The 20062-nt window shown below is 44.6% G+C and overlaps 1 pseudogene across 1 annotated transcript; it reads left to right on the forward strand.

Annotated features, from left to right (window-relative positions):
- Positions 1-14771: 14771 nt before the first annotated feature.
- Positions 14772-15088, forward strand: LOC308432249 (BLOC-1-related complex subunit 8-like; annotated as a pseudogene). Its single transcript has one exon. The product of its transcript is annotated as a BLOC-1-related complex subunit 8-like (transcript).
- Positions 15089-20062: the final 4974 nt, after the last annotated feature.

Below are 20062 nucleotides of genomic sequence, written 5' to 3' on the forward strand. Positions count from 1 at the left end.
GGAGCTGGTGCTCAAGTCCAAAGCCTCACTACCTAAGTGCTCCATTATTGGGCTACATGCGCAGTCTTTCTCTTTTGATGATCCAAAATTCCTAATGTCACAGCTCATCCCTTCTTTTCCTCTTGGATAAATTCTTTCTGTCTTTGAGCAATCTTTGCCCGCCCCAAGTTCCTAAAATGTTTTGTTAACTCACCTATTTTCACTTTTATAGTTAAACCTGCAATCGCCCTGGAACTGACCAATGTGAATAGTGTCTAGTAGGGTTTCCGTGTTCTGTTTTTGTTGTCATGACAAATATCAGAAAGAAACTATTGAAAGGAAGAGAATTTATTTTGGCTTGTGTTTCTAGAGGTTTCTGTCAATGGCCAGCCCTGTCTTCTGTTTTCCCAGGCCACATCAAGGCAGAGTCACTGTGGAAGGAGGCTCTGGGACAGAAAAGCAAGTGAGAGTTCCTGGGGGTAATATTACCTCCATTCCCAACTCCCTCCAGGTGGGTTCCACTTTCTGTAATTCCAGCACCCCCCAACAGTTCATTCAAATTTGAATCTATTTATGCATTGATTATATCAGAACCCCCACGACCTAAATTGTCTCTGCAAACCCCCCTTGGCTACAGGCAGAAATGAGCTCCACTTAACTCTTGGTATCTCCCAGTCCACTCAAGTTTAACCACCCTCAAGATTAACCACCCCTTAAGAGACTAAGATCCCTCTCTATCCATGTAGGTATTGACTGTCCTAGAACTCAACGTCATTTGGTCTTCCTCGCTGGGGTGAGGTGAAAGCTACCTCCAGCCCTCCCTATGACCTTCTTGACAGGAACCTCTGAAACCATGAGTCAAAATAAACTATATTCCTCTTTTAAAAAAAAAGATTTATTTATTTTTGTATGTATAAACACACTGTCGCTGTCTGCAGACACACCAGAAGAGGGCATCAGATTCCATTACAGATGGTTGTGAGCCACCATGTGGTTGTTGGATTTGAACTCAGGACTTCTGGAAGAGCAGTCGGTGCTCTAACCACTGAACCGTCTCTCCAGCCCCAACTGTCTTCCTCTTAATTGTTATTCCCAGATGCTATGGTATTAACCAAATGCCTGCACATTGGAGGTCTTTCTCCTGAGTCTCCATCATGTCCTGTTGGGGTGTTGCAGTATTTTCTTCAACCCAAAGAAAACACAACTCAGTAATTAGAAACACAAGCTGTGTGTCTATATTGGGCAGATTTACCACTACACTGTCTATTCCCCTCCTAGGAGATTCCTTATAACTTGCCGTTTTCCCAGGCCTCCTATTCCTGCTCCTTCTTCTCCTTCTCCTCCGTTGACCCTCCTCTTCCATTTCCTCTCCTTTTTCCCACTTCCTCTCCCTGTCCAATCATGTACTGACTTAATATAAATCTACATTGGAGTATTTGTGCAGGAGCTGAACGCATCTTTAACTGTGGAGCCTCCTCTCCAGCCCTGCCTTATATGTTCTGATGAATGGGCATCATCAAGTCTATACCTGTTTAAGACAGACAGGCACATTTTTCTGTTAAAATTCATCTTCTCTATCTTTATGAAATATACCAAGATTCATGTCCTGCCTTTGGGTTTATTCTGTCTAATATTGGCAAAATGATGTCTTTCGTTTAGTTAGTCTTTTCAGCTTCTATTTTGGCTTTGGCTTTAGAATCTTGGTCTTTAAATATGCTGCCAACTTCTCTGCTGAATGTTTTAATCTGATCATTTAATTTATTAAGCACATTGACTGTAAGATTTTTCACGTCCATGTTTGGTTGTTCAGATACCTTTTTAGTCAGTGTGTATTTTTTTTTTTTTTTTGTATATTTTACCTTTTTGACACAGAGAGGGTGCAAGAGAAGAGAGGTGGGTGGAGAGAAAGATCTAAGACACTGAATGATGCTGCATTCTATTAACCCCAGTGGGGAGGTTATTCATGCTCCTGTCCTGCAGTTGGGATGACTGTAATTCAATCAGGACATGAGCTGATTAGGAGTGAAAATTGTGTGTGTGTGAGAGAGAGAGAGAGAGAGAGAGAGAGAGAGAGAGAGAGAGAGAGAGAGAGAGAGAGAGAGAGAGAGAGAGAGAGAGAGAGAGAGAGAGACCCGGAATACTTTCAGTTCTCTATTCTTCTTTAGGTAACATGTTTTTGAGTCTTAAGTAACTTCTCAGATATTTGTATTAATAATTTGTATCATTTGTTCTTTTTGTAAAAGAAATTATTACATTTATACACACACACACACACACACACACACACAGAGAGAGAGAGAGAGAGAGAGAGAGAGAGAGAGAGAGAGAGAGAGAGAGAGAGAGAGAGAGAGAAAGAGATTGGGGGGTGGGGGAGAAGTGGCCTGCAGAAGCCAGAAGATGCCTTGCAGAAGTCTGTTCCCTCTGCCCACCATTTCTTGGATTCCAGGAAATCAAACTTCAAACCCCAGCTGTCAGGCTCAGGAGCAAGTGCTTTCTTCTGCTCAGCCATCTTGCTGGCTCTTACTCATTTTGGAGCTCATAGAACTTCCTAATTCTTTATTGTTGCTTCAGCCCCAGAAATTCCCGAATGTCTTCTTGATTCTTCAGCTTCTCAGCCACTGCCCAAGACAAGCTGGAAGCAGGCAGGAGAGAGGGCAAGAGGCCTGCGTGTCTACACACTCTTGGCAACAATAGGGGAAGTGTCAGTATTTTAAATTAATAAGATTTTTTGTTTAGAGGAATGTAGGTTTATAGAAAAAAAAAGAAATACATAAGTTGTTAAACATTCCTCCCTGTTTCCCTATTTGGAGTAGCCTTATCAAGGACCCCCAGTGTGTGACTGCTCTGATTTCCCATGAACCTCCCTATCTCACAGGAGATTCAACAGAAAGACCTAAAGACTCAGTCCTAACCCACCTCCTTCCTGGTGACTTTGCAGTGACAAATCACACTAGCAAATACAAAGAGAATGAATCTTTGTCAATAAATGTCACCAGTTCAGAGTCAAAATTCAATATTTATAGGCTGCAGGAAGAACTATGTTACTAAAGTGCTTAGAAATGTGAGGATGTGAGTTCAGGCCCTGGAAGCCACAGAAAAGAAAAACTGGACAGAAGCAGCGTACAAATGTAATTGCAGTGATGGGGGAGGGAAAGAGACAGGAGGAGGCCTCGGGCTTGTTGCCCAGGCTGTCTGTATCAATGAACTCAGGGGGGGGGGATAGCTTCTGCCAGAGCACCTGAGGTAGACACCTAGCTTCCACAGGAATGTGCACATGAATACAGTCAGTCCGTGTAGGAGACCTGTCAAGTTATACTAGCTGACAGACCTTAATGGCAAACCATTGGCTGTTTATTCCTTGAATCTTTCCAGCACAACTATCATTCTAAAAAGGAAACTTCCCAATTCCTTTTCTAACCATTTGCCCATGTCATTGAGAAGAACTTTTTGTCATAGGGATATTGCATCGTGACATTCCTTAGACATAATTTTACAACATTCCTCAGTTCTCCTGTAGACCCTCCCATGGGTCTTTAATGCTTAGCTATGACATCATGGCCAAATTCTTTTCTGCACCGAAGTCCCTTTCTCAGTCAGTATATCATAGACAGGACATTTTATAAAGTCTACTTGCAGCCTGGCATTGGCCAGGGACACTTCCAAGAGATGTTGTAGCCAAATGGCTTAGAATTTTTGCTCTTTAATGTTTGTGTGTGTGTGTGTGTGTGTGTGTGTGTGTGTGTGTGTGTGAAAGAGAGAGAGAGAGAGATAGAGAGAGAGAGAGAGACCATTTTCATTGACTGTTTAAAATCCACCCCCTTCTCCACTAAGCACTAAGATTCAAGAAGCTCAGGAAACCTGTGTCGTGTTCCAAGATGGATTAGACTCTCCGGATAAATAAGGTTACTTTCTTCATAATCTTCAAGAGCCACCTGCAGTCCGCCTTATCTGCTCTAACATGGTGCACAATTGTTTGCTGGCTTCTCATCAAATAATGTAATACATCCTGTCCTGGGGTACTCTATAATCAGTATTAATGAGATCGTTAGGAGTTCGGAACCCTGAACATTCAAATGTTTCTAGACATTTTTTTTCTCCCCTCACAACCATAACTGGGAAAGCATATGATCTGTGGGCTTTGATAATGATCCAGTGAGATGATTTTCTAATAAGATTCCTCAAATCACTAACTGTTGGTCAGTCCTTCCGTGGAAGCTCTGAGTCATTTAGGTTTCTGGGGAGCATGCTGCTGCTTTGAGCACTGCCGCAGCATGGCCTCATGGTGAAGATTGTTTTGCTTCAAGCCTCGGGCACTTGCTTTGAATCTTCCCTTCACATCTCAGAAACAGAAAGGTCATCAAAGTTAGATTTGTCTGAACTCAGCCCATGGGCTTTGCTAGAAGAATGCTGAGGATGAAAGTGCTTGGGGAGTTATTATATTTCCTGCCTTCCTTCGTGTTCTGATAGAAAAACTACTGTGATCAAGAGGCCATTAATTAGATGTATGTCATCAGCTACAACCTGCAAGGGCTTAAAGTTTGACCTAATCAAGGTGTATCCCTTTCTGCTGTTTTGATGGGACATGAAGACTCACCAGATCTGGATGTGGTGTGTTCTGAGACTTCAGTGTCACTAAACCAAGATTAGTAATTGCTGTTTGATCACCCAATGAATGTTGGCCTGTTACACTATTTAGTCAAGGTCCCTGTCCTAATTAGGGTTTCCGTCGTTGTGATAAAACACCTTGACCAAAAATGACTTGGCGAGGAAAGGCTTACTTGGCTTATGCTTCCACATCACAGTTCAGTGCTGACAGAAGTCAGGACAGGAACTCAAACAGGCCGGGAACCTGGAGGCAGGATGCAGAGTCCATGTGGGGTACTGTTCACTGGCTTGCTCCTTATGGCTTGCTCAGTCTGCCTTCTTATAGAACACAGGAGCACCAGCTCTGTGGTGGCTCTGCCCACGACAAAGTAGGTCCTCCCATGTCAATCACTAATGAGAAAAATTTCCTACAGCCTGATCTTACGTAGGCATATTCTCAGTCAAGGTCCTTTCCTCTCAGATGACCACAGCTTGTATCAAGTTGACGTAAAACCAGCCAGCACTGCCCTCGTGCTGAGAAAAATACAAACAGGCAAATACAATGTAGTACGGCATGTGGCCAATTGGGGGAAGCATGGAACATGTGGGAATTGTGCCTGGCCTCTGGTTGGAGAGTCACGATGTCTTCACAATAAGTGACACTTTGCAGTCAGATAGATCATCCTCCAGACCCCAGTGGCTTAACTGACACACGGCTTTTATACTTTCTAAATTCTTCTACAAATGCATTTTTATTTAAATTACATTAAAAAATTTTAATTATTTATTACATGCCAGCTATCACCCTCCCCCACCCAACTCCACTCCCACAGTTCCCATCCCACCTCCCCTTGTCTCTGAGAGGGTGCTCCCCCTACTGTGGGAAGCATTCCCTTGGGCCTCAAGTCTGGAGAATTAGGCACATCTTCCCTAAGGCCAGACCAGGTAGTTCTCTGCTATATGTGTGCTGGGGGCCTCAGACCAGCCTGTGTATGTTCCTGGCTGGTGACTCAGTCTCTGGGAGCTTCAAGGGGTCCAGGGAGTTAGTTGAGAGTTCTGGTCTTCCTATGGGGTCACCCTTCCTTCAGCTCCTTTCCCTAATTTCTCCATAGGGGTTCCCTACTTCAGTCCAATGGTTGGGTGTGAGTATCTGCTTCTGTCTTGTCAGCTCCTGGTAGGGACTCTTAGGGGACAGATGCACAATATGGCATCAGTAATGGTGTCAGGCCTTGGGGCTTCCCTTCCAACCCCCATGAAGTGGAACCCAAGTTGGGCTGGTCACTGGACAGCCTTTCCTTCAGTCTCTTCTCCATTTTTTTTTTTTGTCTCTGCAGTTTTTTGTTTTTAGATAGGAGCAATTCTGGGTGAGAAATTTTGTCTGTGGATTGATAATCCCATCCCTCCTTTGGGTATATGGGAGGGGGGGAGGGAGAGAGAGAGAAAGACAGAGAGAGAGAGAGGGAGGTCATCAGGCTTAGCAACAAGTAGTCTCATTGAGTCATCCTGCTGGCTCTTGTTGGAACTGTTTTAATAATATTTTCTCATGGTATAGGTCTCAAATTCTACTACAGCTGGAGGTCTAGAAAGCATACTTGCTGTGTGCCCAGAAAGGAAGAAGATGCAGGAGAATTATTGAATGTATGGTATTGCCTCTGCCACGACCCATTCTTCTGGTCACCAGATGTTCAATATTTCTTCATTTCACACATAGAAAACAATGCAACCCTTTTGAGTCAATTTGGCATCCTAGCCAAGTAGATAATGAAACTCAGCATCCAGTATAAATCATATGAGTATAGATTCCCTTGATCTGGGGACACATGAACTAGAAATGGAGAAGCACCTGCTCTTAATATGTGGTTGTGAAACAGCACAGGGCACATCAACATAAGCATTCTCAGTGGTCAAGAAGCAGAATAAGGAAAGATAAAATCACTTCGAGTTTGTGGCTGTGATAAAATCCTGCTGGTAAACCTCCCGGTCCTTTCACTCAAGAGTTTTCCTCTCAAGGGAATTCTCCTCTTTAGGGACCATGTAATGATGTCTAAAGATGTTCTTTTGTTGTGACAACTGGGAAAGAAAGGCTACTGCCATGGAGTAGAGAGCGGTCAAGTAGGACACTAAAGATCTTGCAGTGCACATCTTGGAGGTTAATTGTCCATTACTGTAACAACAACAACAACAACAAAACTAAGATGAATGAATGTAAATAGAGGAAAGGTTTATTCAGACTCACAGTTTCATGGTTTCAGTCTATGGTGAGGTGATCCCATTGCTTTTGGTTAATAAGATGACATATTATGGTGTGTGTGTGTGTGTGTGTGTGTGTCTGTTTGTGTGTATGTGTGTGTCTGTTTGTGTGTGTGTGTGTGTGTCTGTTTGTGTGTGTGTGTGTGTCTGTGTCTGTGTGTGTGTGTGTCTGTGCATATGTATGCGTCTGTTTGTGTCTGTGTGTGTCTGCGTGTGTAAACATGTAGTAGAAGACAGCTACTCAGAGAAATGAAAGAGAATGAGCTGAGGCTGGGCTCCCAATAACACGGCCTTCAGGACGGTGCCTGCAGGGATCAAACTTCTTTACACGAGGCACCATTTTGTCTGGGTAGCATCTCCTCTCTATGGAACCAGAGGCTGATCACACATAGGTCTTCTGGAATCCTGATGCACACAGGGTAATTCCTGATAGCAGCAACCTCCAGGCCTCAAAGGTCAACAGTGAAAAGGCTGAGGAACCCTGACCTGAAGATAAAGTTTTGATGAGGTCACAACCTGCTGCCCCACCCACTGTGGTTTATGGCCCCTTTCCCTGTGGGCAACATCTGAACCAAACACTTAGAATATGTCTTCACTGAGCACTTAACAAATGTCACCCCCATAAGGCTGGGTACAGGGGGAAGGAGGGCTAGCTAATTTTAATGCCTTGAATAGTCAAGTTTGTTTGCTTCCTGGGTTCTTTGACAGATCAGCTGTTTCTGAAACCTATTTATTTGATTTTTGACATTTGGTTGTGAGCTTACCCTTTACCAGGATATCTAACAAGTGTTCCATGGGCTCTAGCCCATGGTTCCAATCACTGCTGTGTGTCTGGACCCAGGCATGGCTCAGGTTAGCTCTTTGTCTTTGCTTTATCGTCCCTAGAACTTTCCTCATGGAGAAGATCCTGGGTTCTGGGGAAAACATTGTTCATCAATGGAAAAGCTTCAGACCCAATCTGACTTCTGACCTGGAACTAAATGTTAATGGGACCCTGCCGCTCCTTGACTTCATCAATATATTCTATTCCTAGTCGGGGAATTAACTGTGGCTTTTCTAGTCCTTGGTGCCCATCAGCTTTTGATCTATCTTCTCCCTTTCTGTTTAATTACTTCCTGCTTCATCTCCCCAAGTAATTTCTTGCCAATTCAGCCAAATAAATAATACACAGCATTACGTTTCTTCTTTTTAATAATCTCCATCAGAACTGAACAACTTCACTCTGGTAGTCATTTCCAAGTAATCACAGAAAACATTCATCTACACGCGTTACTGCTTTTCAGCCTGGAGTAGCACTTTCAGAGCCTTGAATGTCAAATGCTTTACATTATCACCAGCGCTAAGAGCAACTCCTACGTATTAGACTTTTATTGCACCAAATCCAGCCATCATCTTTGTGCACGATTGAGGCCACAGGTTTGCATTGTGTTGTCACAGTTTCTAGGGAGACATAGCTACTCACCCAATAATGGGGACCAATGACAGGACAAAATGAATGTCACTTTAGTGAAGAAATAAATTGAATGGAGTTACTTACAGAAGGATGACTGAAGAGTCACTTACAGGAGCAGAAACAACCCAAAGACAACTACATCACCAAAAATCCACCCCGCATGGGTGATAGCTCATGAAAACTGGAAACCCGAAACTCAGCGCACAGTTGCAGGCAGCTGGACAGGGTGGACGGGGTCTCTTCCAGACAGCTCTGCTAGTCTGAGAGTATCTTTCAGCAGTCCTTATGACTTTTATAGGCTCACATGGGTGGGGCCTGATATATCTGGTCAGTTTTAGGGACTTCCTGGAGCTATTTTGAGTTGTTTACTTCCTGGGTCTTGTGGGATTCCCTTTAGAACATCCCGAATCTGGAGACATCCCCAGCAGGATGGAATGTCATTTCAGAAGAAAGTGCTGTACAATTGAAGGTGATGAAATGTTTCTGGATGTAACGTGGTGACAAGCTAACTTCTTGCTCTTTTAAAAAAAAGTTTCACACAAAGGTCATTAGCTTGGATGACCCTCTGTCTGCCATCACTCAGAGATCTCCCTTCATTCTGACTACTCTGCCTTCCCCATGAGGTCTCCATGGTTGCCATTGCCGGTGAAGCAAGCCATAAAAGCCACAAGCTTTCACTGTGACGGGCTGGACACAACACGCACCACTTCTGACTACTTGTCATTGGTAAATGCTAAGCAGTGCGGCTCCGTGCGACATCACTGGGGCTGGGAGTGCACCTTACTGAATGGTCAGGAAAGGAGAACGGAAACAAGGGTTTGTAGATAAGAATTTTTTTTCTGCCTATCTGAGAGCTAATGAGTTGTTGGCATAAGGGGGGATGGGCAGGGAAGAGGGGAGAGAGCTCAAGAGGGAGACTAGGAGACTTGAGAGAAGCGCTCTGAGGACTGGAGGGCGGGACAGGAAAGAAAGGTTGAAGATGAGAAGAACTGGTTGTGCTCTGTTGTCTAGTAGCTTCCTGTGGATTGAAATGCTCCCCGCAAGGCAGAGTCTTTGAAGGCGAACGGACTTCTCATGTCTGGAAAAGCTGCCAAAGACCCAAGGAGGACCTCTCCTGTTGTACAGAAACAGAAAAGAACTTCTGGGTAATCCGTTCTGACCAGCTCAGCTGCATAGAGGAGACTCCCAAATCTGTCCAGTTGTGCAGAAAGAGCTTCAGAGTCTTAGCTCTCCCGAGACAGCGCTTCTGCTGGGGCAGACTTTTTGATGAAGCAATTGCTTTTGAGTCAGCCTTGCTCATGTAAATAACAATCACCCACGCTCTGTTAGTGACCCCAATAAAAATACATTGGTTCACCAAAGTTGGGTTTTGATATAAATCATAGTTTGGTCTGTTGTGGGTTTCCTTTCTGGGATAAGCATATGTATGTGTATGTGTGTGCATGTATGCACATGAGTCTATGATGTGTGCATGTGTGTGTGTGTGTGTGTGTGTGTGTGTGTGTGCTGTTAAGAACAAGATGATAGGGGCTTGCCTCTCTTCCCTAAAAGTGTTACTAGCCTAACATCATCTCTAGCACAAGACCCTATTCTCTTTAACTTAACTCTGTAAGCCTGAAAGGAGGGAGGCTTTTGTGTCTTGTGCTTTCTTTCCATCCGCATGCTCCCCTGATTAACAGTGACAGCAAGGCTCTAAAGGGGCCTCCAGACCTTAATAGAATGTGAATGTCCCCAGGAGCACATCATCATTTACAGTTCCTGTTGTCACAGGTTTTTCACTGGGTGGCTTTAGCCTATCTGCAAACCACCAGCTCTCTCCAGTGCTTCCCAGCTACTGCTTCTGTGTTATTACCCAAACAAGTGGTTTGTATATGTTTTAACACATCCTTTTAAAAATAACCACAGCAAAGGCTCCAGTAATCTCGATGTGCTACGTGGCTCTTCATGCAGTGGATACTGATTCCATGGTTTGGCTTCTCTTCCCTTCAAATGCGACCTGGTATCACAGCACCATCTTAGGCTATTTGAGGATCTATGACATAAAACCATTGGCTAAGTTGAATTCTCTCAGGCAACAGAAATGGATCTTGCCCAGTTCTAGGGTCTGGGAAATCCAAGGTCAAGTGAGCACTCAGGCTCTGGTTTCGTTCCTACATGACACCCCTTGTGTGTCTTCACACAGTGGGAGACACAGAGCAGCCTCTTGGGGCTTCTTTTATAAGGGCCCTATCTTTTCTAAGAACCCCGTGTCCATCCCTGACAGCTCATTCCTCATGACCCATTTATCTCCCAAAGACACTGCTTCCTGTTACCAACCATGATCTGGTTTCAACACAGGCATTTTGTTCTTTTTCATAGTCTATGTCTTTTATTTTTTTTGCAGGCATCTACTAAGCCACGAGTTCTGACAGGAATCAGGCTCTGTGTAGCTCAGGTTACTTCTCAGAAAGTTTACTTCTGTTGCACCCAGGATCCTTTCTCTTTGCGTCCCTTTCTTTCTTTGAAAAATAAAGTCTTTTTGTTTTAGTTTACCTTTAAGACTATAATTTGATTATAACATTTCCCCTCTTCCCTTTCATACCTTCAAAAGGAACAGAGGCTGTAGAGGGATGCTGCTTACTGGCTTGCTCCTCATGGCTTGCTCAGCCTTCTTTCTTATAATACCCGGATCATTCCTCCAGGGTTGATACTACCTACGATGGACTGGAACCACCCCAATAAATCATTAACTAGGGAAATACCCTACAGGCTTACTTAGAGCCCTATGTTATGGAGACTTTTTTTTTTCAATTGAGGTTTCATTCTCTCGGATGACTCTATCTTATATCAAGTTGAAGTAAAAATTAACTAGAACATCCATCTTCTTACCCTGGTTCTGGTCCCATCTATATTAAAATGACTCACAGATACTGAAGACTCTCTCAACAACTTAAAGGCATACTTAATGTCTTTCTCATCAGTTCTTATTGACCAATCGTGTCAGCTACTCCCGTATGATCCTGCTCCATCTTTCATCGGTGATGGCTCCCACAGTGCTCCATCATGGTTGCCTACCAATAACCAGGTATGATGAGAAGTCATTGTTTCCAATATAGTCCGCTGATCACAAGAAATCCGAAGTATCACATCTTTCCCTTCTCACAACCCCCTCTGCACCCAGCGTCTCACAGCATTTCAATAAAAACAGTGTCTTCCGTCCTGACTGCAGCTGTTCTCTCCGCTGGCTCACATGAGCTTCTACAGAAGCAATTTCCATTCTTCCTCAAAGCCTTCTCTTCCATCATTCCCCAACTCCCTGGAGTCTTACACTCAGCACTTTTGGCATGAGACAAGTGTTTTACTTTAAAGCTCTCTCTACAGGAGGATGCAGCTTCAGAAGTAGAGGAAATTAAAAGACAGTGGCAATAACAAAAAAAGGGAAGAAATCATCCCGATCCCAAGCATCCCTCCCCAAAGACGCATGTTCATCTTGTCTTGTCTGGCCGTTTGAAAGCGTTGAGCTCTTGCCTGAGAACAATTCTCGGTGAATAATTTAAGAAAACGGTTCAACACAAGCTTAATGAGGCTGCATTTTCTTTAGATAGAAATTACCCTAAAGTAAAATTGTTTTCTGAAGGAAAGCAGACAGAAAGTTCAGTGGCGATTGGCAGGCACAGGAAGTGTCTCCCTGGGGAAGGAGAAAACAGACATAGGAACAGGAAACAAGGAAACAAACAAACAAACAATCAGATTGGGCCTTACTGACAGCAGTTTTAATGAAATGTTCTCTGTTAGAGGACCTACAGTGTGGTGTTAGAGAGTAGGCAGGGTAGGTGCAAGCTACAGGGCTCTCTGGAAAGCAGAGGTGAGGAACAGGCAGTTTGGAGGACTGGGTGGAGCTGGGTTGAGGAAGCTATGTTTGAGACCATTTTGTTTCTCCAGATCAAGGCAGGAACAGCTTTGAATGCTCTACCAAAAGGGCTTACTCTTTCTGTGGAGGCTGACCCGTGGGTTTGAGTGGCTAATGTAGGTAGAGTTGTTGAATCTTGGTTTCTCTTCTATGAGATGCTAGAAGTTTCTGCTAGCCTACAGTGAATTGCCAGAAAACCCCTCAAGAAAAGATGGTCTCTTGCTTTTGTGAAGGACTTTAAGTCCCCATGTGTGTGGATGGTTGTTTAAATGTGATGTCCCTTATTTGTGTCTTGGGCATTTGAATGCCCCATCCCAGGTGGTGTAGGATTAAGTCCTGTGGCCTGGTTGGAGGAAGTATGTCTGTGAAGTGGGCTCTGAGAGTTTAAAGTCACATGCTCTTTCGAGTTTGCTTTATATGCCTCCTACGTGCAGTTCAAGATGTGAGCAATCAGCTTCCTGTTCCTGTTAGCATGCCTCTACTCCTGCCATTTCGGACCCATCCCCCTGGACCCATAACCCACAGACATTCTTCTACAATCTGTCTTGGCTGATGTGTATCCTAACAGAAAAATCCCTTCTCTCTTTAATTTTTTTTTTTAAATTTCATATCGCCCCCACCTTTTGTCCAAAATCCATGTGCTCTTTTCAGGAGTCTGAGCTGAAACCGCGACCTTCATAGTCGGTTTGCAGAAATAGAGTCATGTCATATAATTAGCCACTGTCTTTATCTTTTTCAGTTAGAGCCGAAAGACACTGTAGACGCCATCTTCTCCTGCTCGGTGGTCCACAGATCGAGGGCCATGGGTCCAGCTGTTTCTTCTTGGCCTTCCCCTGTGCGCCCCTCATGCTATGCAGTGAGAGGGGGTACGACACAGAAGTGACTAAGACACACCCTGCTCTCCCATTAATTAGAGCTATAGGAAAAGGCGGCACTGGGTACTATGGGGGTCAAGCAGAGACAAGTAACCTCCCCTCGAGGGCTCAGGGCAGTTTCAGAGCCACTGACCTGAGAGCTAAGGAAGAAGAAAAGCAGGAAAAAGAGACCAGCACAGCAAGGGCCTTGATAAGAAAGCAGGGACTTTTTCTCAAACCCCCAGACTCCAACTTTCTGGTTTCACAGAACAGCAGATGCTGGACCAGCTACATGGACTTACAGGGGGGAAATGAGGCGAATTCCTTTTGGAGTAGCAGTGCCCGACAGATGAACGCTTACATCATCATAATACTGTTACTGGTGCCACCACAGAGCCAAACTCAAGGAGCACCATGACCTTCCAGGGTTTCAGACCAGGCATTTGACAAGAGGAAGTAGTGTCTGTCGACACAGGGAGGTGTCGAGAATGGCTGCAGGTTTATATATGGGAAATGTATACAATAATCTAGGACAAAAGAGCCCAGAGACAGCAGAGAGGAGGTGGAAAACCGTTCCACAGAGGAGTCATAAGGTTCAGGAAATAAAGGAACTCACAGGTAATAAAGCCTTATGGCAGAGCTTTAAAAAGGAGTACATTTAGGAACTTAAAGAAATAAGGACAACATGAAATGCTAGCCTGGTGGAGAATGTCACCCATCAGGAAAGATACATAAACAAGCACTAGGAACATTATTTTAAATTGATGAAAATTTACAAAGAGATGAACTATATATGTTGAGTGACTTGGTAGTTAAGAAACAGTTCACTGAAATGTTCCAAAAAAAAAAAAAAAAAAAAAAATTACCCAGCATGTAGCACAGGGAGATAAAGGAAAGGGAAAAAGAAAAACTAAGAGACAGGAAGTATCTAATGAGAAGCTTCCATGTCTGTGTGAAGGAAGTCCAAGGATGGATAAAAAGAATAATGTCAAAATAAATGGTGCCATTTTCCCCCCAATATTAAATATTGGTTGTGAGCCTTTAGAGAAGTGGTTCTCAGCCAGTGGGGTGTGACACCTTGAGGGTCTCATGTCAGATGTCCTGTATATCAGATATTCACATCATGATTCATAACAGTAGTAGATTATACTTATGAAGCAGCAATGAAAATAATTTTATGGCTGGGGTCACTACAACTCTTTTTAATAGTGCAAATAACAATGTGTTTCATTGAGATTGTCATAGATACAAGTCATTGCTCATAATAGTCCCCATTGTCCGTGCTTATTGCCAACCCCTTCTCCTAATGGTCTCCTCCTATCCCCAATACGGTGCCCCTCCTACATTCATTAGAAAGATAAATACATAGGCAGGCAGGCAGACTCTGCATAAGAGAGAAAACATCAAATTACTATCTTTCTCCTTTTCTACTTGCCTTTTCTCCCCTTCCCCTTCTTTCTGGAAGAGTTCACAGAGCATCCAATAGAGAAGATGATGCTAACACCGGAGAGAGAGAGAAAAAAAAAACCCCGGAAATCTGAATTAATTATTAATTAAACTGCCTCCACTCTATAGGTCGATCCATACAATAAACCAGCTGCTCGCCTTGTCAGCAGAGATATATTGACTGTAATGAAATGGAGGTGGACTCACGGGACGGCGATTAGCTTCAAGGCCACCTTAAATAAAGACTTTGCTCTAAGTGGCAATATCTTCGAAGACTTCCGGTGCTAGTTTTTGGGCGCTGCTGGCCAGCTTCGCTATGGAAGAACCTGAGATGCAGCTGAAGGGAAAGAAAGTCACAGACAAGTTTACCGAGAGCGTCTAGGTCTTTGCCAATGAGCCGTCGATGGCTCCGTACTGGCCACAGGAACACGTTCGCTGTTCAGTGCCGGAAATGGCCCAGCGTAAGGCTGATATACAGTGGTGGGAAGAGCAGAGCTAGGGCGCCATATGCACCGTGGAATATGCAGTGCTGTGAAGAGCTTGGTGGACAGCCGCATGTACTTCCACAGTGTGGAATGCCTGTTCCGTAGTATCCAGGACCACATGAACACCAGCGCCCAGGACCACAGATAGCCCTGGCCACCCGCCCTCGCCCCACCCTAACCAGTGAGCTGTCCTGGTGGCATCCGTGACACCCATATCCTGTAACCTAGCTGGTGTGGAACACAATGGTGCTGGGCTCACAGAGATGGTGACTGAGAGACACGGATCAGAGGAAGTGTGGGTGACAAAGAGTAGCCTCTGCACATCCCCAGGATCGTGACCAGAGCAAGAGCCCTGAGGCTGGCACTCTGGGCCCATATGAGGAGCAAGAGGAGTGATTTAGGTTGGTGGGAACTGGGCCTCTCCATCCTCTACACCATGGTGTCTCTGGCTCAGAGGCTCTCAGCTTCGGCCCAATGCAGTAGAAAGCACCTGCTGTCCTTGGCCTCTTTTGTGTTGTCTGTAACTCAATAAACACATAGCTGGCCTGCACCAGCCTAGAAAAGAAAGGCTCACATAGCTCTGCACTGTGAATCTCCAAATAAAACTGGTTTGTTGGAAAGATGGCAGAGTAATAGTTTGCAAACAGCCATGAGAAACCTGGGTAATTCGGCCAGCGTTTGCACCCAGAGATTGCTGGCTGTGGGCATTCCTTGCCCACAAGGAGGCTGTGGGGACGAAATCACCCCAGAGACTGGGAGGGTTCTTCGGTGAATGTGAAGGTGGAAGAAAAATTTTGTTAATCGTGGAGCGATTGATTCTCTAGCACAGTGGAATGTGTCCAGAATCAGTCTAATGGTATGGGGATATGATCTAGGAGAATGGTTACTTTTGTGGTAAATATTAAAATGGAATGGCTTCTCCCATTATCGACCTGGCTGTCTCACTCCGTAGATACCACTCTAGTGAGGAGCCAAGTGCCCAGACTCTGTCATTCGGTCTATGAGCTACACTCTCCACGAGATTCCCTTCCCAGGTGGTTCACTTCGCCTGATCTGTTGCTTCTGTCCCAGGTGTGTAGGACCGACCCTGTTTTCTTTCCTCCACTGCCCTGAACAGACATTACTCCAAAGCCTGATAGCTTTTCATGCAGATTTATATATTAAATCCTCAGTCCACAAATCCTCTACACAATAAGATTATATCCAATGGATAAAGACACAAACTGTCCTCTATATAGATAAAAAGACCTATAGAATCCCTTAAGAATATTCATATCTACCTATCTACCAATTACAGCCACCAGAATCTAGGTTGTCTTTCTCCAGCTCCATCTTGATTTCTTCCTGCAATCCCTGCTCCTCCTCTGTTTTCCTACCTTTCCACCGCCTACTTTCCACTGTCCAGTCCTGTATCATCCTAACACCAATCCACAGGTTACCGTAAGGAGTGGGGGAAGAGAGAAGAGACCCAGGGCACCAGCCAGAGTGAAGCATGACAATGATGGGAAAAGGGAAGGATCTTCAAGTAGAGTCTCATTGAAACCCACTGCCGTCTGAGAAGCAAGAATTTTAGCCCAGTCAGCATTTACTGTAAAATCTATCAACATGAAATGCCTTTCAGACAGAGGCATTTCATGGGAAATGAGCAATGACCAGGATGTAAGACCTGTGCAGTGGAGACTTCTAGTTTCTCTGCAAAGTCACTTATGTCAAATGATGGTCTTCCGGGGCACACAGGTGAAAGGACATCTTGCTAAAGCAAACAAGTGAAGGAATGTTTGCCTGAAGCAGACACAGGTGAAGGACCCGTGATGAAGGGGCATAAATATGACCCCACAGACAGTTCGAGAGGAACAGCGAGCCTTGGTTTGGCTTGCTCCGCCTCTCTATTCTCCACATACGTGCTTTGGTTCACCTCACACAGCATTGCTGAGCTCAGCTTGTGGTAGCTCTGCCATTGAGAGAAGCTCACCCAAGAACTGCTCATAAGGTTCCTCACCGCAGGCCGATTGGTGAGCCTAAGGTTTCCTTTAGGATTGAACTATAGCTGCTGGTTCGTACCTGGTGTCTGCTTGCCAAGAGGACTAGTCTGCAGCTGCTGAGTCTTATATCGTGTTTGCTACAGGACTGAACTGCTGCCCAAGAAGATCAAGCTCGCCCCCACAGGGGGAAAAAATATAGATTGCAAAAATTTCTGCCTACAGCATAAGTATATATGATCTTCAGTAGGGACTTGTTTATCTCCCAAATATTCTCTGGAAATCTTTAAGTTTCCTGCTCTGGCAACCTACTGCTATTCCCCCCCGCCCCCGTCATGGTATTTTACCACAGTAACAGAAAATGAACTAATACACTACTCTTTAAAGATAGTAAGATGTTTTTAATAGCTGACTAGTACTCCACTGTAAATGTACCACATTTTCTGTATCCATTCCTGTGCTGAAGGACATCTGGGTTGTTTCCAGCTCTGGCTATTATAAATAAGGCTGATATGAACATAGTGGAACATGTTTCTCTATTATATGTTGGAGCATCTTTTAGGTATATGCCTGTGAAATTCGGAGGCAAATGGATGGAACTAGAAAATATCCTAAGTGAGGTAACCCAGTTACAAACAAATCACACATGGTATGTACTCACTGATAAGTGGATATTAGCCCAAAAGCTCAGAATACCCAAGATACAATTCACAGACCATTCAGGAAGAAGGAAGACTAAAGTGTGGATTCTTCAGTCTTACTTAGAAGGGGGAACAAAATAACCACAGGAAGTAGAGGGAGGAAGGGACCTGGGAGGGAGAGGGAGGGGGAGGGAAAAGGGGGGACATGACCAGGTGTGGGAGGAGACAGGAAAGAGAAGTACAGAGGGTCAGAAAATTGAACTGAGTTGTGTAGCAATGGTGGAGGGGGAACTGGGAGTAAAGTCCCAGATTCCAGGAAAGCAAGAGGCTCTCAGGACCCAACATGGATGACATTAACTGAGATACTCAACAAAGGGAAGAGAGAACCTGTCGAGACCACATTCAGAGATTAGGCAAGGCACCTGGTTGAAGGATGGGGCCACCCACCTGTCTCAAAAATATTAACCCAGAATTGCTCCTGTCTAAAGGAAACACAGGGACAAAGAGTAGAGCAGAGACTGAAGGAAAGGCCATTTAGAAACTGCCTCACTTGGGAATCCATCCCAAATGCAAACACCAAACCTAGACAATATTGCTGATGCAAAGACGTGCTTGCTGACAGGAGCTTAATATATAGCTGTCTCCTGAGAGGCTCTGCCAGAGCCTGACCAATACAGATGAGAATGTTCGTACCCAACCATCAGACTGAGCACAGGGACACCAGTGAAGGAGTTAGGTCAAGGACTGAAGGAGCTAAAGGGGTTTGAAACTTCATAGAACAACAATATCAACCATCCAGATCCCCCAAAGCTCCCAGGGACTAAAACAACCAAAGAGAACACATGGAGGGACCCATGGCTCCAGCTGCATATGAAGCAGAGGGCGGCCTTTTCTGCCATCAGTGGGAGGGGAGGCCCTTGGTCCTGTAGAGACTCAATGCCCAAAAGTAGGGTAATTTTAGGGTATTGAGGCAGGCGTGGGTGAGTGGGGAAGCACCCTCATAGAAGCAGGGGAGATAGGGGATGGGATGGGGGTTTGCAGAGGGAAAACCAGGAAAGGGGACACCATTTTGAAATGTAAATAAATAAAATAACCAATTTAAAAATGAAGATAGTAACTTCAAAATAACTCAAGTCCTATATTGACTCTTGCTGAGTAAGATAAAAAAAAAAAAAAAAAAAAAAAAAAAGCAAGCCTTTGGAGAGACCACACCAACACTTTCAGGTATGTCTGACTTTCTTCCTGAATGCCTTCTCTTAATCCTTGTGTTTAAAATCTACATTAACTGTCTTTTATGGACCTGGGGAGAAGGCTCAGCCATAACCTGAGTGCTTACTGCTCTTATAAAAGACCAAGGTTGGTTTCCAGCAGCCAAGTCAGATGACTTAGAACCACCTAGACCTCCAGCTCCAAGGAGCCTCTGCAGGGGACCATTCTCAAATGCCCCTGCCTCATATACACAAACATAACATCATTTTTAAAAAAATCTTTTAATCAACCCTAACTCTGTTTCATAGTTGCTAGTCCTGAAACCCCTTTCTGGAAAGGCGAGAAGATGAACACAGAGATGGGACGCTGAGGCATCTGCCGGGGAACAGCGTCCGTGTGCAAGCACGGGCTCAGGTGGCCTTGTTTGAAAAGACATTGAGTGACAAACACAAGAACACAGGACTTTTCATCCAGTGTTTCATCTTTGTCTTCCATATATGGAAGCTTATCTTTCCCCTGGTTATTTTAAAGCCTTGTGGTGGGATTCTAAAGATGGCTGCAGGCTTCTGAGGGACGTGGCAAGGTCTCGGGTAAAATGTTGGAAGAGACTAAGCTGGGAAGCAGAATCTCTGTTCTACCTTTAAGGTCTGTGGGGACGTTTACTGAGCAAAAAGGGGGTGTAAGGAGAGATTCGGTCCAAGTTTATGTGTATTCAAAGACATTGCTCAGCCTTCACGACTTGTCTTTTTCTGGGTGTCACCCTGCCCCCCCCAAAACAAAGTTAAGCCGAAGATGGGCTTTTGTCTGAGTCAAGGTTAATGGAGATCCTTAGGCTGCTGTGGGTGAGAGTGCAGCTGTGTTTTCCTTCAGCTTCTTCTGGCAAAAGAATCAGGAGGCAACCAAACCATACTCTTTTAGCTTTATCAACTGTAAGTCAAGAAACCTGTCTTAAAGTTCCCATTGCCATGAAGAAACACCATGACCAAGGCAACTCTTGAAAGGAAAACGTTTAACTTACAGTTTCAGAGGTTCAGTCCATTATCATCAAGGTGGGAAACATGGCAGTATGTAGCAGAAACGGTGCTGGAGATGGAACTGGGAGTTCTATATCTTGATCCAAAGGCAACCAGGAAGAGACTGTCTTCCACACTGGGTGGAGCTTGAGCATATAGGACCTCAAAGCCCTGTCTCCAGAGACATACTTCCTCCAACGAGCCCACACCAACTATAACAGAGCCACACCTATAGTAACAAGGCCACACCTACTATAACAAGGCCACACCTCCTAAAAGT

Source organism: Micromys minutus, assembly GCF_963924665.1.
Source record: "Micromys minutus genome assembly, chromosome: 18".
In the NCBI taxonomy this organism is placed as follows: domain Eukaryota; kingdom Metazoa; phylum Chordata; class Mammalia; order Rodentia; family Muridae; genus Micromys; species Micromys minutus.